This window comes from Diabrotica undecimpunctata, chromosome 5 (genome assembly GCF_040954645.1).
Source record: "Diabrotica undecimpunctata isolate CICGRU chromosome 5, icDiaUnde3, whole genome shotgun sequence".
NCBI lineage: Eukaryota > Metazoa > Arthropoda > Insecta > Coleoptera > Chrysomelidae > Diabrotica > Diabrotica undecimpunctata.
In genome coordinates, this window is record NC_092807.1 from 103,958,397 (window position 1) to 103,975,533 (window position 17,137).

At 32.0% G+C, this 17,137-nt stretch overlaps 1 protein-coding gene across 1 annotated transcript in view; it reads right to left on the reverse strand.

The window, feature by feature from the left end:
* LOC140441595 (diuretic hormone receptor-like) overlaps positions 1–17,137 on the reverse strand; it is an 890,067-nt gene that overhangs the window by 845,333 nt on the left and 27,597 nt on the right. Inside the window, exon 2 of the mRNA XM_072532430.1 lies at positions 12,624–12,660. The gene's annotated coding sequence lies outside the window, so the exon portion shown is untranslated. The remainder of the gene's footprint in view (positions 1–12,623; positions 12,661–17,137) is intronic.

The following is a 17,137-nucleotide window of genomic DNA, read 5'->3' on the forward strand; positions in this document are numbered from 1 at the left end:
CAAAAGCCTTCTCGTAATCGACAAATGCAAGAACCAGTGGTATGCTGTACTCGATGCATTTTTCAATTAAGATCTTTATGGTGTGCAAATGGTCATTTGTGCCATATCCTCTCCTAAAGCCTGCCTGTTCTTTGGGCTGATAGAAATCTAGTTTAGGTGTTAGTCTCTTTGTTAAGATTTTCAAAAAGAGTTTATACATATGTGTCAAGAGGCTGATGGGTCTATAATTTTCTAATTTAGTAATATCATAGGAACTGGAACTTGGAACTCATAGGATGTTAAATTTATAATTCTGTTGTTTCAGACAATTCCCCTTGTTTTGGTTCTACTTCAACAACAAAAGATGATCCAAACATTATTGCTGGTCCAAGTAGTTCGATTTCCCCAGTGCTCACTAAAGATATCACGACTATTCGTGAAGTACAAGATTTTGACTCGGATTGTTTAATTTAAGATCCGCATTACAAGCCTTCATCAGACAGTCAGAGTACTGATAAAGAAAATGTCTCAAGTACTGACGCAGGTATGGAAGAAAATTTATTAAATAAACAATTAACAGATACAGCAATTAAGCAAAAAAGAGGTCAATAAAAGAAAGCTGAACCTTCAAAATAGAAAAGAAATTAAAAAAAAAACAGAAAATAAATCCAAAGACACCAAAGATATCAAACTGCAAAAAATGCCGGTTCCAGTGCAACGCACATTTTTCAGAAGAACTTAGAAAATCACTTTGTCATATTTTCATCAATGAATCAATCAACTTGTTTTCATAGTAAATATTTGAAGCAAAAAGAGTTTTTTCTTGGAACAACAGAAAGTATACTACCTTTAAGGAGAACAGTGCGAATAGACAGTTCAACGAAAGAAAGAACAGATACAAAAATTTACTATTTAAATAATGATGTGCAAAAAGGCCGGGTATGTAAAAGCTTTTTTTTTTAAACTAAAATATTTGGTAAAACTCTTCCAACCTCTTGGGAATAAAAACCGATTCAAAATTTATATTTAAAAATACTAAAAATACCAATAACACGGAAGAAAAAAAAGTAGTCTGCTGTAACTGTGTCGTAAAGGGGACATCCTAGAAGAATTTCACGGTTGGTACCTACAAATCTTTGCCAACATCGAAATCAGCTGTAGACGAAGTTCCTTCCTCAACCAAGAGTGATGAAGTTATTGAAGAGTGAAGGAATTTGTTAATACATGCTATAAAATTTTTCTTGTGTTAATTTAAGATCAAATTATTAAATACATTTTTGCTATTTTTATCTGCCAAAATCATCCAAGTCCCATATTTTCTTTTTGTTTTTTAAGATCCCTTATAAGCAATAATACTATTGTGAGAAAAATATGTACTTACTGGCGAAATATATCAACCTTTAAACTTTTTTTTTACTTTAACCCATTAGCGCCCACCGTTACTATATGGTAACGTAAAACACATGATTTTTAAAAATTCTGCGGTACGCCCATGGAACTAGTCAGCGACATATTATTTTGAAAACTATCGTTTCTAGGAATACTTCAGGCACCCATAAAACGTAACGGATTCGTATTTTAGTCTTCTCTTAACCGTCGAGAGATAATCATATGACAGTGTGGTTTGAGTTTATAGAAAAAGATGGACGTCCGTTTTGCGTAAGTAATTTTTGACAGTCTTCTAGTAACTATATTTGCATATTTAAAAAAAACTAAGTTTATTACACTCCAACTTATTATAAATTGTTGTATTTTATCAACAATTAAATGTAGCGAATTTGGTAGGAATAGTCAAAGTACGCCGTTGCTATATGGTTGCGGTGGGCGCTTACGGAGTCATAATTTAATTTTTTTTTTCAGTCGTGGATTTTCGTTTGCAGAAGCGCTAGATATGGTTTACGGTGACGAAAAATTAGCTGAGCAAGTCGATAATATTTTTATAACACCGCCAGATGTAAATGGTGCTGATACAGACGAGGATTCTGCGAATGAAGATGAAGGTGGATTCATAAATAACCTAACAGGTGCTTAGTTGTACAAATAATGATATACGTACATATTATAATTGTTTATTTTTACAGGTAGGCAGCTACGAGCGCAAGCAGAAATACAACTTTCTAGCAACGAAAGGATCGGTACTGACAATAAAGAAGTGCAGACAGATGTAAGTATAACCAGTAATTTTTTAATTTGCTTAGGTTTAAAATTTATTTCTATTACAGTTACAAGCAGTAGTGGAGACACCCGAAAGAGAAACTAGAGCATCGTTTCAACTATGGCAAAATGAAAGAAAAGATGTATTAATGAAAAACTGTGCTTGGGTTCAAGGAGACTTACAGTCTGCAAGTTTTTCGTTTCCAGAAGAAGATTATTCTAGGTATGAAAATCTATCGTGTCTTGATATGTTCAGTATATTTTTTGGTGATGAGACAGTAAACTACTTAGCGGAAGAATCCCAACGATATGCACAATTTGTAAACCAAACTGACCCATGCATTACATCTGGAGAAATACGTTGTTTTATAGGTATTCTCCTGCTATCGGGGTACAATCCATTACCATCGAAGAGAATGTATTGGGATACTCATGATGATGTAAAGAACACTTTAGTTTCTAATTCAATGAGACGAAATAGATTTCTGCAAATTCAAAGGTTTTTGCATTTCGCAGATAATACAAAGCCTAATATTAGTGACAAAGCATGGAAAATTCGACCATTGATTGACAGAGTAAAAACAAAATGTCTTGAAAATTTTGTTCCAACAAAAAATCTATCATATGACGAGTCTATGATAAAGTATTATGGCCGCCATCAATGTAAACAATTTATACGAAATAAACCAATCCGCTTTGGTTATAAAATGTGGTCGCTAAATACTTCTACTGGATATCTGGTAAACTTTGACCTATACCAAGGAAGAAATCCACGTTCAAATGAACAATACGATAAACTTTTTGGCAAGTGTTCATCCCCTTTGGTGCGAATGCTTGAAGAGATAAATCACTCAGATTTACACTACAATTTACACGTTGACAACCTATTATCAGGATTTAATTTATTTAGTTACCTACGATTTTTGGGGTACGGCACAATTGGAACAATTAGAGAAAACAGAATTCCATCTAGCTGTCCCTTGGAAAAAAAAAGGAGTTTTCTAAAAGAAATCGTGGCTATTCACAACATACAATAAAAAAAAACAGCGGTATCTTACTGGTGCGATGGAAAGATAACTCTGTTGTCACAATGGCATCTACGAGTTGTGGTGATTCAGCATTGGGCACGGTAAAAAGATTTTCTCATGAAGAAAAACGCCATATTCAAGTAAGTCGGCCTCACTGTATTGCTGAATACAATAAAAATATGGGGGGTACCGACTTGATGGATCAAGGTGTTTCAACCTACCGAGTAGCAATTCGCAGTAAAAAATGGTACTAGCCAATTGTAACATGGTTGTTGGATGTTGCAGTCCATAATTCATGGCATTTATATAAAAAAATAAAAAAGATATATCCTTGCTATCGTTTAGAAGAGAATTGGCCCAAGTTCTTCTCGCAAGATATGGAAATCCTCCCTTATATACAGGAAGACCTACTCTACATAGACAGAACTTGCCAGATCTTCGTTTTGATCGTATCGATCATTTCGTTACACCAAGCAGTAGAAGGCGATGTGCTGGTGAAGGATGTACAACATCTGGACGAACAATGTGCCAAAAATGCAATGTTGGTTTGTGTGTTAATTGTTTTATAGGATACCACACCAGACGATAAAAATATTCTCAAATAAATATTTAAAAAAATATTAAAAATTTTTATTTCAACGATCCTAAAAATTCCTTAAGCGCCCAGCGTTACCATATGGTAACACCATATAATTTTAAAAAAAAAACATGAAACCGAAAAACTTATTTTTTTGGATTAAATTATTAACATTTTCATCTAATTAACCCTAAAAGTAAAGATTTTCAAAAAAAAAAACTTGGGCGCTAATGGGTTAAACAACCTTTTTTTTAATAATAATTATAAGAAATTAATAGTTTCGTTTTATTGAGACAGTAAACATTAAAAGTTAATTTTCTCGGAACAAACAATTATTACGGACTTAACGGATTTTTGCAGAAAGCCCACGATACAATCTATTTGATTTCTGACTATTCAGTTGTTATTATCAGATGGTGACCTTTATGTGTAAAATCTACGTTTAGAAAGTTTGAACAAGCTATTTGCAATTATGAGTTCTTCATTAATATAGAAATCAACCAGCCGGTCGCCACGTCCATTCCTCTCCATGAGTCCATATCGCCCCACACAATTTTCCATTTTCTTCTTGGCCCACTTTAGTGTTTAAATCTCCCAATATAATATTTATATCATGTCTTCTAGTTAGCTTTAAGACATTCCAATTTTTTCATTAAGTCCTATATAGCAACCTATTATACTGTAATGTGAATGTCTCACAAGAATTTTCCACATAATTGCGTACAAGAAATCACAAATGTTATCATTGACACAATCACAAGCTTGTCAGCTTTTTTGAACGCATTCCGTATTTGGTTCTGGTGTAGTCAATGACTTTTTATTATTTGTGTTAAATGAGAATATATCCTCAAGCGAATTAACTGTACTATCACCTATATCAACCAGAAAATTACGTGCCAAGATGTCGAGAAGTAATTATGTAGAGCTTTCGCCACAAAATTGTACTAATTTCCCAATCTGATTAATATAATCAGAGATAAACACTTTGAACGTGTCCATCTGCTTTCTCACTTTCTTTATAGGGCTATTTACCCCGTGTAGAGTTTCATTCGGATACGGAGTTTCCGCCGAATAAATCCCTTAAGACACGCAAGAGAGAATTTTCGTGAAAACTTATCCTTATATATAATTAAGCAAAGGTTAAGGATGTATTTTGAAATATACATATGTTGAAACCAGCCAAAAAATGGATAACGCAGTAAATAAAATAAAAATTGCAAAAGTATATAGCCGTAAAACCGAAATTACTCTTCTGAAAAGTAGGTTTAAAGCGCTGTTGTGGCTAATAAGTCCACCGGCCTACCGCATAGGCTGCAGAAAAAAAATTAAGGATTTCTAACTCGATAATTTATTTTTATAATCATAGACTGTCTGTGCAACGTAAATGTACTGTTATCTTTGCAGTTAATTTTAGTCGCAATACATGCGCATATAAAGGGCATTTTGCAAAAACACTTATACTTACTTATAATCTTAGTTTTTCTTTTATTCATATAGCGAAAACGAGCTGCTATTTTAGTTATTAGTAATAATTGTTAATATTGTAACGATCATAGACATCTATCTATATAAAAGGCTATCATAAAAATCATACCGTTTGTCAAGTAAACTAACGACGCCATCTAGGAAAGAAATCTGAACTACCACAATTTGAGATTTCAATCATCTTGAAACGATACGTTTTTTAAATAAAAATACGGTATTAATTACATATTAATATAATTAATAATTAATTTTAGTAACATTTTTAAAGTAGAATTTAATAGAAAATAATTTAAAGCTTTATGTTAGTTTAGATTTAAAATCCTAACGCCACCTGAACAATGAAATCTGACCTAACATTTAAACCTACGAGTCAATGATATTTTGTTTTTGAAGCGATACGTTTACTTAAGAATACAAAAAATATAAACCGTTCCAATCTATAACAACATTCTACGAGTATAACCTAGCAAGAGATCAAAATTAAGATAATTTTGAAGATGAATTTCTAAATGAAAAATCATGCACATGTAGGTATTATTTTTTTATTCGTTATTAAATTTTTCTTTGCGTAATTTAATTTATTCCTGTCACCACAAATTGTATATTCAAAAGAGATAATAAAACATTATTGTAATTTCTTTGACAATAAATAAATATTAGTGTGTTCCGAAATAAAATTTACATTTATCTTACAGATAACTAACCACCACTTAATTTGACGTGAAAAGACGGGTACAGTTTATTTTATAAATAAATGTCTATTTTTCAGATAACTATCTGTCAGATAGGATAATATTTATTTGAAGGTGAAAATACCGGCTCTTTCATGCAAGAAGTTTATTATTTTAAAAAATTAATTTTTAATCTTTTGAAAATTTTATTGATCCTAAAAAATTGGCTGCGAATTTGGTAATCGGTAAAAAATATAATACAAAACTCGAGCTTTCTAAACAAACATATTGTCAAACTAGACTTACGCTAGTTTTATACGTAGGTCGATTTCATAAGACGACTTTAAGCAAAAAGTTCAGTGACTCTCCAAAACATATTTGTTATGAAAGTTGTACAACAGATTATAATATTATTCTGTTGTCATCCTAACCTTAAACAGGAGGTAGATAGAAAAAATTAAGTGAAGTAATTGTAAATTTAATTGATTGGAATCCCCGCCGCATGGTGACCGACAAAATCACTAGTATATTATAAATAGACTGACTGCTACCATAAAGTCGTGTTTTCCAGTACGACAGTGAAAACTGACGCAAAGCAGTCCTTGCGTCTCTTTCTAATGGGCTGGGTGTATCGATCATTGGCAGTTTAGGTCACGTGGTCGATAAACTTGACAAATTAGAAAGAGAAGCTGGGACTTGTTTGCGTGAGTTTTCCCTGTTGAACTAAGGGAACGGGCTTGTATTGCAGCTACCAGTCTATTTGTATTATATGTTTATGGTAACGACTGTCTTCAAGCTGACCGAAACAGTGACATTCATTGACAGGTATTAAATATCTGGTATCGCTGTGACAGCGGTATGTGACACATTAAAACGGACAAGACCACAGGATCTTGAAAAAGTGAGAAGACTGTATTTGAAAGTTTAGAGTATTCCAAAAGTTCACTAAAATAAAATAAAAAAATTAAATTTACCATTATCAAAGTGAATGGGAAGAAAATTATTTTTTACTGTAATGAAAGTAAATAAAAAGTATGTGTCCAAGTATATTTTTCCAATTTTTATTTTATTTTCTATCATAACATTCTATCATACATCCAAATATCAAAAGCATGCATCTTTGCGTTTTTAGTATCCATATTTAATAGTTGTAGGCAGTTTTTAGCTGAATGGATAATGAATATTTCATATGGGAGAGAATTTGGCACTTGTTTATGAATAACAAACGCAATTAAATGTTTTAAAGTTAATCTTAGACGACTTCCTGATTTATAATAAATAAATAACAAACTTAGAGAGAACTACCAAGCTGCTGCAGTTTTTTCGATTACCGATTATGCAACCGAGCGACACATCCTTCGACTTTAAAACATTTCACCCTTAGAAAAGGTGAATTAATTGGTAAAGTGCCTTTAGTAATCTTTCCCCTATCAAATTACTCTGTAATTGCTATTAGAGTCAAAGGGCTCACTTGTTAAAAGATATTTTAACCTTAGTTCCTCAGCACCCTTAAAATTACTTATTAAACATTCTCTTTTCGTCTACTATTCGCTTCCTAATCACAGAGTGCCGAAGACTTTTAAAATAGCTGCGATGTTACGCGAGAATTCCTGTAAAGTATATAAGTATATCGTGTACTGTATATATATACAGGCTTTCACATTAGTATAAATAAAAAACTTAATTGATTCATCTGCAAATAATATTTCGATCTTTACTTCAGTAATTGATCGTTTGGGAGTGTCACTTTCCTCGTTATGGCGGATTTGCCTAAAAATTTGGATTAAGGTTTTTCTTACCCTCTACTTTACGTTTGGAGTTGAGCTTGGGGTTGCTTTTACTTAATAAGTGAACATCACCTCTTCTCCGGATTGAAAAAACGTTCAAAATAAGACCGGAAATGTATGAAATAACTAATTTACAGCAACTTTTGTTCTATAGTTCTTTTTCACTAAGTTAATTAGTAAGTAAGTACTTTTTGAGTACTTCTTGAGTTAATTGTGAGTGAAAATGTTCATTTTTTAAAATAAAAACTTTTTCTAAAAAAAATTTTAGACGGTTTTTTGCAAATAACTCAAAAAGTATTTATCAAAATAACTTTTGTAGCAAAAATGTAGTTTATACAAAAACAAAAAAAAATTGGTGCTTTTAAAGTCACAATTGGAAAGCCATCATCATCACTGGCTCGACAACCCTTTTTGGGTCTTAGCCTGTTCCAGGATTCTTCTTCATTCTGATCTGTTTCGTGCTTTTTTTCTCCAGTTTTTTTATTTTTAAGATAATGTTAGGAAGAATATAGGGTAGAAGGAGTCGTGGAAGAAGACGCATCTCCTGGTTGAATAATTTGAGAGCTTGGTTTAACTGCACTTCTGCTGACCTCTTTAGAGCAGCGGTGTCGAAAGTGCGAATTGCCATGATGGTTGCTAATCTTCTTAGAGGAGATGGCACGTGAAGAAGAAGAAGAGTTTTAGTTATTTATTTTTTATTAATTTGCATGTGTTATATTTTACAACTAATAAATTACAATTAAATCGCGTATTTGAGAAATCCCACATGTCCATAAATATGACATTTTGACTTTTTTAGCTTAACAATATATCCTGAACACTTTCAACGCTAGTTTAAAATATATATTTATTTGAGAAACTCTCACAAGTCCTGGACACGTAGTGTTTCTTGAATACACGGTTTCTAACGTCTAACAAGATTCATATATTCAATCTTTAATCGAGTGTTCTTGGCTTATTGCCGTTGGAAAAATCACCCAATGGTAGAAGAGGTAAAAATACGCCAAGGAATGCCAAACTTGGAGGGATGGTTCATTTGTTCATTTTCAGTAAAAAAATCACATTGGACAGCCGTGAATTTTACTACCTTGGTGAAAAATTAGACATTAAGAAAATCCATGAACTACTTCTTACTAAAAATCTCTAATCATGTGTGAAGTACAACTTTTACCGCAAGATATTCAAAGAGCGGTTTAGATTGTCTTTTGGTAGACCACAGGTCGACACCTGCTGCACCTGTGAGGAACTTTTCAACAAAATTAAGTCCAATGCCTTAAACGACATTGCTAAACATGTAGCTGTGTCTATTCAAGAGTTATGCCAAACAAATGCGCCACGGTAGGAGCAATTTGCGTGGACTACATGCAAAATCTTGCCCTCAAGGGGCTTTAATTCCGGTTCCAGACCACTTTAATTCCGGTTCAACACACATTTTACTTTCATAAACTAACTGTAAATGTTTTTAATATCCACGACCTAAAACAAGGAAAACCATGTTTTCTGTATATCACGATGGTATTGGCAAAAAGGACCAAATGAAGTTTGCTCCTTTATTAAGATTTTTATAAACAAAAAATCCACCAAATAATAAATTTGATGGATATCCTGGTCAGAATAAAAACAATACAGTTCTTAGAATGTGCTTAGCTCTTACAGACCTCGGAAGATTTTAAAGTGTGAACCAGTATCTCCCCATAAGGGGACCTTCCTACATGCCATGTGTCAGGTATTTTGCTATGGCGAAAAAAAAATTTAATAAAAAGACCGGCTTTTTCTAGTAAAAGATTATATTTCGTTGATTGTCAGTTCAAGCACAAAAAAATTTTGGATGAAGATAATACATTGATCAAAGATTATAAAAAAGGGTAGCCCGTTTACTACAAAAAAAAATTCTTTGTCTACTGCATTTTACGGAAGAGGTGTTAAAAATGTTATGCGCTTTAGCTACAGAAAGGAGGACAAAGGTGGCTGCTCGCGATTTTATTGATGGCCTAATAAAGCATAAGTTTAGGTAAGAAACATCTACTGTTGTCACATCCTTTCACAATATAGTTGCATACCCTAATGCAAAAGTCCCAATAGGTGCAAAAAGATGTTAAATATCAAAAGTTTTGAGATGTTTATCGTAGGGGAAGATGAAAACATTGAAAATTTTTAACGGCAAATATTAGAATGGCCAACTGTTAATGGTGACGAAGACAATGTTAATGATGATTAAGCGGATTATGTATTCCATCTTACTTTGACCTAATAAACTATTTAAAACAAAGTTTGATGTTAATTTTAGAAACCTCACATATACACTGCCATTTTATTCTTTTTTTCTCACAAGATCAGAAGATTGTTTTTTGTTTTGGCTAAAAGCTTTACAGAAAATACCCATACTTTATATTGGACTACTGACTTTTATAAATTTATTTTTAAATTATTTGTAAACAAAACAATTTTTATTTGTTCATTTTTGGATTTCTCAAATAAGCGAATCAATTATTGTGATAATTTTTCGACTGTTCTAACAACCATTCAAATTTCGTCATTTTGTGTCATGTGGAACAATTTCACCCAATCATGTCAACATTAGACTGATAAATGCATTCAGTGCAATTTTCAATCCCTATGACAACACAATCGAGTTTGACAACTTCATCCAAATAAATTTCAAAATGTCACAAAAACGAATCTAATGTTAACTTAAATTTTAATAATTGTACTTTCACTAACTATACTTTTAATAAATAAATGTTTCGTTATGTTGAGTTATGATTTTTTTTTACAAAAACTATTCGCCGAATATCCCTCGGACATTGATGAATGCCTCATAATTTCATGACAAATTTCTCAAGCCCGTTGCTTGGTAACAGCACTTAGCCTTCGGCTTCGTGGTGTTACCAAGGAACGAGCTTTCGATTGTCATGAAATTATCTCGTCCGTTATCAATGTCCTAGGGATATTACTACTGATAATTTTTCGACTGTTCTAACAACCATTCAAATTTCGTCATTTTGTGTCATGTGGAACAATTTCACCCAATCATGTCAACATTAGACTGATAATTGCATTCAGTGCAATTTTCAATCCCTATGACAACACGATTGAGTTTGACAACTTCATCCAAATAAATTTCAAAATGTCACGTTTCGGCAATGAGAATGTTCAAAGTATAAATTTTAATAATTGTACTTTCACTAACTGTACTTTTAATAAATAAATGTTTCGTTATGTTGAGTTATGATTTTTTTTTTCAAAAAATTATCCGCCGAATATCCCTCGGACATTGATGAATGCCTCATAATTTCATGACAAATTTCTCAAGCTCGTTGCTTAACGAGGAACGAGCTTCCGATTGTCATGAAATTATCTCGTCTGTTATCAATGTCCTAGGGATATTACTACTGAAAATTGCAAACAATGATTTTTTTAAATTATTCAAGACATCTAATTAATTGCTGAAATATATTGACAATATTTTGTGTGAAATTTTGTCAGGAATCAAAATCTATATTGACAAAATGGCATTTTGGTTGAGATATTTCAGAAAGTTGTCAAAAAAACACTTAAAATCGGAGAAATTGGGAATTTGGCCATTCAAGTGAATGTAATATCATTATATACTCCCATATAAGAGATGCGCTTATTTTTACCTTGAAGTATATAGTTTTTAACAACTTTTGCTACATTTAAAAAAAAATTCATATGTGTTGGAGATATGATTTTTTTTAATAGAAAATTTTTCGAAATTTTCCAATTTTTCTTGATGTTAACACCGAAGTCGTGTTCAGCAGTATATTTTATAGTGAAAATGTAATATTCGATATCGAAGATATATCTGTGTGGAAGATATATTTCGTACCTATGTTTCGTAGAAAACTACTTTTGAATAAGTCAAGTTATACAATCACTGCTCATTGATCTTTTTGATTATATTGTAGAAATTTCCTTAGATGTTCTATTTAAAACTAAACAAATAAAAACAAATTGTATCCTGCGGTCGTCACTAATACCTTTTACAATAAAGATAAACAAAATTAAATGTGTAACGGTTATGTTTATATACAAATACAGGTTGAATTTGAGATGTATACTGGAGACGTTTAATGGTCAGAAATAGACAATCGCTTGACCTGGAATTTTCGTAAATTGTCGACCCTTTGGCCGCTAAAATTAGATTAAAGGAACAGCTGACGGGTGTGTAGGGTAAAACCACTCATAGCCACAGTCTGATCATCCACACATTATTCACCTAATTTGCCAGGAATTTTGAGAACAATCGACAAAGGGTTTTGGGTTTCGTGTAGGCTTTTTGGTATTTATCCAATATCTCATTTACATGTATCTCTAACATTACTGAGAAAAAGGGAAAATATAAAATTTAAATTTATTTTGTTGAAGTTCATGTAAAAAATGTTTGATTGTTGATTCACTTACATATATTAGGACGTCCAGATCAGTTGCCAACTGATTTTTGATCTTTATTCTTATTAAGTATACAATTTAAATATACTGTAGCCAGCAACAAATTTAAATATAGTGTACATTTTACTTACTGATGTTCAGGTTTTATGTTTAAAAAGCTTTATTATAACAAATGGTTTCATTTAGTTCATTCTACACAGGGCTTCGATATGAAAGGAACAAATAAATCTACCCATTTCCTTAATGATTTTTAAATCTGAATTTCAATCAGGTTTCAATTTAACGAACCTTTTAATACTTCGATCAAAATGTGGCATGCATAAATAATTTTTACAGTTTTAATCCCACTCTCGCTTTGGAAAAAATACTCGTGAAATCAATAATTTTAAACGGGTTATTTGCATAATGAAGGATTTTTATACCGTATAAATAATCCGCGCTATTCGCGTAATTTGATTAATATAATATATTTTTTACAAGCATTAAAAGGATTTGTTGTCTGTTATTAATAATAAAAGTTTGTACTTACTGAGTAGCTTCTTTTATTCGGGCTTGTAAGAGGAAATCTGAAAAAAATCCCTTTTTATATCGATGGTATAGTGCACAAATATGGTAAGTACAACTTTTTTAGAAAATGAGTTAAGTACACACGTGCATTATTTTGAATCAAAGTTTATTGTGCACAAATGTGGTAAGCAAATAATGAAACGTATAAGAAATACAAGTTGACATAATGTGTTAACTGCTAAATATAAGAAAAATTAAATGAGCCAAATGTTGTATGTGCCCTTGCCACAAATGGTTTCTCTTCACTGTTCTAACATGAATGCACCAATGTGGTAATTACGCACATGGAGAGTGGACATTCCTACTTAGAAGTAGATGCAATGCATGCCACTATTATAGAAAGAGCAAGAAATCATAAGAAAATTTACACTACCAGGGAATGGGCACTGCTAATCTCACTGCCAGAAATAATCCAAGAAATTATTAAGTCAGTGTATTAAATAACCAAGATTTTCACGATTTTAAAGCGCTTACAACAGAAGTGTTATACAACACAACAAAAAACACCAACGGCGAGACGGTAAATTTGTTAAAAATTAAGTGGCTACGATTTTCGAAAGAGAAACCTAACCTTATTCTTTATAAGTACACATGAGTTTATGAACATTAACATTAATCAGAAGAAGAATGTCAAGGTAAAGCTATTGTATTATTTAACATTTTATTTTGACTAAGTTGGAAAATTGGAACTTTTAGCTTTTCATCAAAGTTAAAAAATGTGTTCACCACTATCACAAAACTACTAAACACTAAACTTACACTTGACTCGCATTTTGCTAACTAAATAAGCATCATCAGGAGACGATAAAGATAGTGGTGAACACACTTTTTTACTTATATTTTAACTAGAGTAGCCTTCTTTTTCCTTTTTACTGCCCTTTGTAAAGCTTTGAGAATGATTACACCGATAAGTTTGTTATCTTGCAGGTAACAGATTTGCATCAAATAAATTTAGATGCAAATAAAGGTTTATCCCAATCTGCTTCCCATCAGTGGACAAAAAAAGAAGGATTTGCTCAATTTATTGGAAACTCACGTCATACCAAGAGGGTATGAAGCATTTTATAACGCTTTACCAACAAGTAATAGAATAACATATTATGATACTTCTGATGATGAATAAATATTTGTATTCATTCTTTTTGCGAATTTAACAATTTTTCCTTGATATTTGTTATTTAATTTCATTTAGAAGCTTCTACTGGTCAAATTGGGTATGTATAATATAAAAAACTCCACGTGTGGTAAGTAAATACCTATTAGTACAAAAATCTATATGTAAGTATTTAAAAGTAAGTAAACTTGTTTAAACTAATAACTATGTGATAAGTAACGGTTCTGTACTCAAGCTTACACAAAACTAAATTTATAGAAATTAAGACCTACACACTGTCCAACAGAACTTTTTGCGCTTACCACAATTGGGCACTATGCCATCGATATGTTGTATGTCTGTGACTGTATGTTAGGGGTCATTTTGACTTCAATCAATCTATCAGAGGACCCTTAAGCTAGCGGGGACAAATGAGCGGAATCCAATTTAACCTACGTAATATTCTTTCATCCATTTTTCACTAATTTATTACTACCCTAATAATTTTTCACCACCAAACCACCCTTAAGGGTAGCGATTCTGCTGGCTAACGTCTAAGCTAGCAGAATTCCAAAAAAATATTTATCCAAAATAAGGAAATTTATTTTTTTGGAAAAATAGAATATTTTTCCAAAAAAATATTTATAATATTTAATAAAATATTTATTTATATATTAACAGTGCTCTGCTAGGTTTTTATGAATTTATTACCACACTAGTAATTATTCACTCGTTAACACCCTCCATGGAAAGTCAATAATTCTGTTAGATTAAAATTTCTTTTTTTTTAATTCACTCTCTTCTAGTTTTAGATGCTTGAACTATGTAGTCGGGAAATACATCGGGATTTATTGGGTAGATAAAAGTTTTGGAAATTCCAGAAGCAGCATTCTGGACAATAGCTAATTTTCCTTAGGCTTCATTTAACAGGCCACCAATTTAAAACTGAGTCACAACTCGATAAGGATGAGCTTTAAGCCATTTGGTTATTTCTTGGCATAATAGGTTTTGGGTGGACCAAAGAATGCGACATCCAGAGTTTGCATCCGATGTGTACAGTGAGCTGGCAAACATAAAAGTACAATGTCATTTTTTGTTGGCCTACAGAAGAGCATCAAGATATTTATGACTTGAATGTCCATCCACAATTAACAAAACCTTCTCGGTGGAAGATGCCTTGGCATATTCTTGAAAATGCAGCAACCATTGTAAAATCACTGGACCGGTCATGCAGCCAGTCTCCTGGGGAATACATAAAGTTCCTGCTGGTGTATGATCAGCTAATTCCTTTTTAATATTTTTTCGTGGAAATATCAGAGTAGGTGGAATATAGCTCCCGTTAGTGCATATACAACAAACAACGGTTACGTATGAACCTCGTTCGGCGCTGATAATTGCACCTACTTGTTTGTGACCGGCTGTAGTAAACACTTTCTACGGGCATTGTACGATAGATAGTGCAGATTCATCTGCATTATATATCTTTATGGGATCAATATTTTCGTTTATCAAAGTGTCCTCTAACACTTTAAAAAGCTTAGCTGCTTGAGGTTGATTAAAATTCTGCGCTCTTGCTGCAGATGTGGCTTCGGGTTTACGCAGTGTTATATCTGGATTGATTCTGCGAAATTATCTTAACCAATCTTTTCCAGCGTCGTTTTTCTGGTTATTAAAATGATGTTCAAACCCATTTTTACTGCTAAATTATAAGCTAACTCTAATACGTCCCGTCTCGTTAGTCCAAAGAACCTTGACTCTAGCATTTTTAAATGTTTCACAAAGTGTCTTTCTATTTCTATGGGAAAAGTACGTTTAACCAGCCTAGTCGTCTTTAGTCTGTTTTTAAATTTTAATTTGTTTGCAGGGCATGCCTTCTTATGGTTGCCGAGGTATATTGAAAAGATTTGATGCCTTGAGCCACCCCATTTCACCCTTATTAACAGCTTCTATTGCCTGTACCATAGAATCTGTATCGCATGATTGCCTATTGGTCGCTCTTGCGTAATTTCGCCGCATAATCTGTAAAAAACAGAAATGTTATCCATTTGTAAGGCATATTATTTTTATTTATGTACGATCTGGTAAAATGACATACTATGCCATTTTGCCTTCTACACCCCTATGTCATTTTACCCCATATGAACTTAATTTAAAGAAATACAATTTTTGACAAAACAACTTATTTACTAAATTTGAAATAGGAAAACAATAAAACAATAATTCTCATAATTTATCATAAATATTTAAACTTACCGGTTTATGGCACTAAAAACATATAGCAGATTTTAATATTTCGCGCCAAAAACTTTTCGATGCCAAAAATAAAATAATCGAACGTGCTCCTAAGAGTGAAACAAGCTCTAAATGATTTAAAGACAATACATATTATTTTCTAAATTTTCCAAAGTCTCTATTTCTTTATAAACAACGTTATTTCTCTATTTAATAAAAAATATTTATTTCATAAATATTTTTTTATAGTCAACCAGTGACATTTGTAGTAGTTTTTGTGGATAGGTGGCGCAGGGGTTTTCATTACAGAAAGACAGACAAAATTAGCAAATTATAATATTGATATTGTGTAAAGAAAAAAAAAAGAAAAACATACTTTAACATATTGTATCTGAATAACGAAGCACTTCCGGATACATGTTTATTGCTTTTTTATTAAGCAATGAAACTAAGCAAGAAACACTATGTATTGATTCTCTAAGGTGCCTTAAAGGAGTTTATTACATTGATGTTATTAATAATTAGATACCATGCGACAAAAAATGCAATATAGTACAACATGTAAAAACATATTTACATCAAGAATCTCTCAAAAGGTTTACAAATAAATGTAAGAAACAAACCATTGCAGCATCTTTATAATCAACTACCGTTATCATTGTGTGAAAATCTAGGATTTACGTCCAAGTCCAATTGCTTGTTTATTTCTGAGTCTTAGAGCAATAAGAACTTTTAATCAGCATTACCAAAGCTACCTCTCTGCAAAGTTTCAGCCAATTTAAGTTGCTGAAACCACTTTTACATAAGAAAATTGCCGGGCTCTTTGTTTAAAACATTAATTCATTCAGAGGTTGTTTTGTCATTAGAAAGTATATAAATACTGAGAAATAAATTCTGACTGTGATAAACAATATCACAGTTATTGTTTATTTGTGTATGATATAATAGTTCATACACAAAATCATCAAATTGTATAATTAGTAGAAATTAGAGATAAATTAACAGTTTTATTTCTTTTGTGTAAACCCATCGGACGTACCAATAAGACAAGTCATTACGATTATTATTCTACCATAAGTGAGAAGAGTAAAGCTATAAAATAGTTATGTTTAGCTGATTCAGTCGTTGTCTCCAATAAAATTTACGATCGG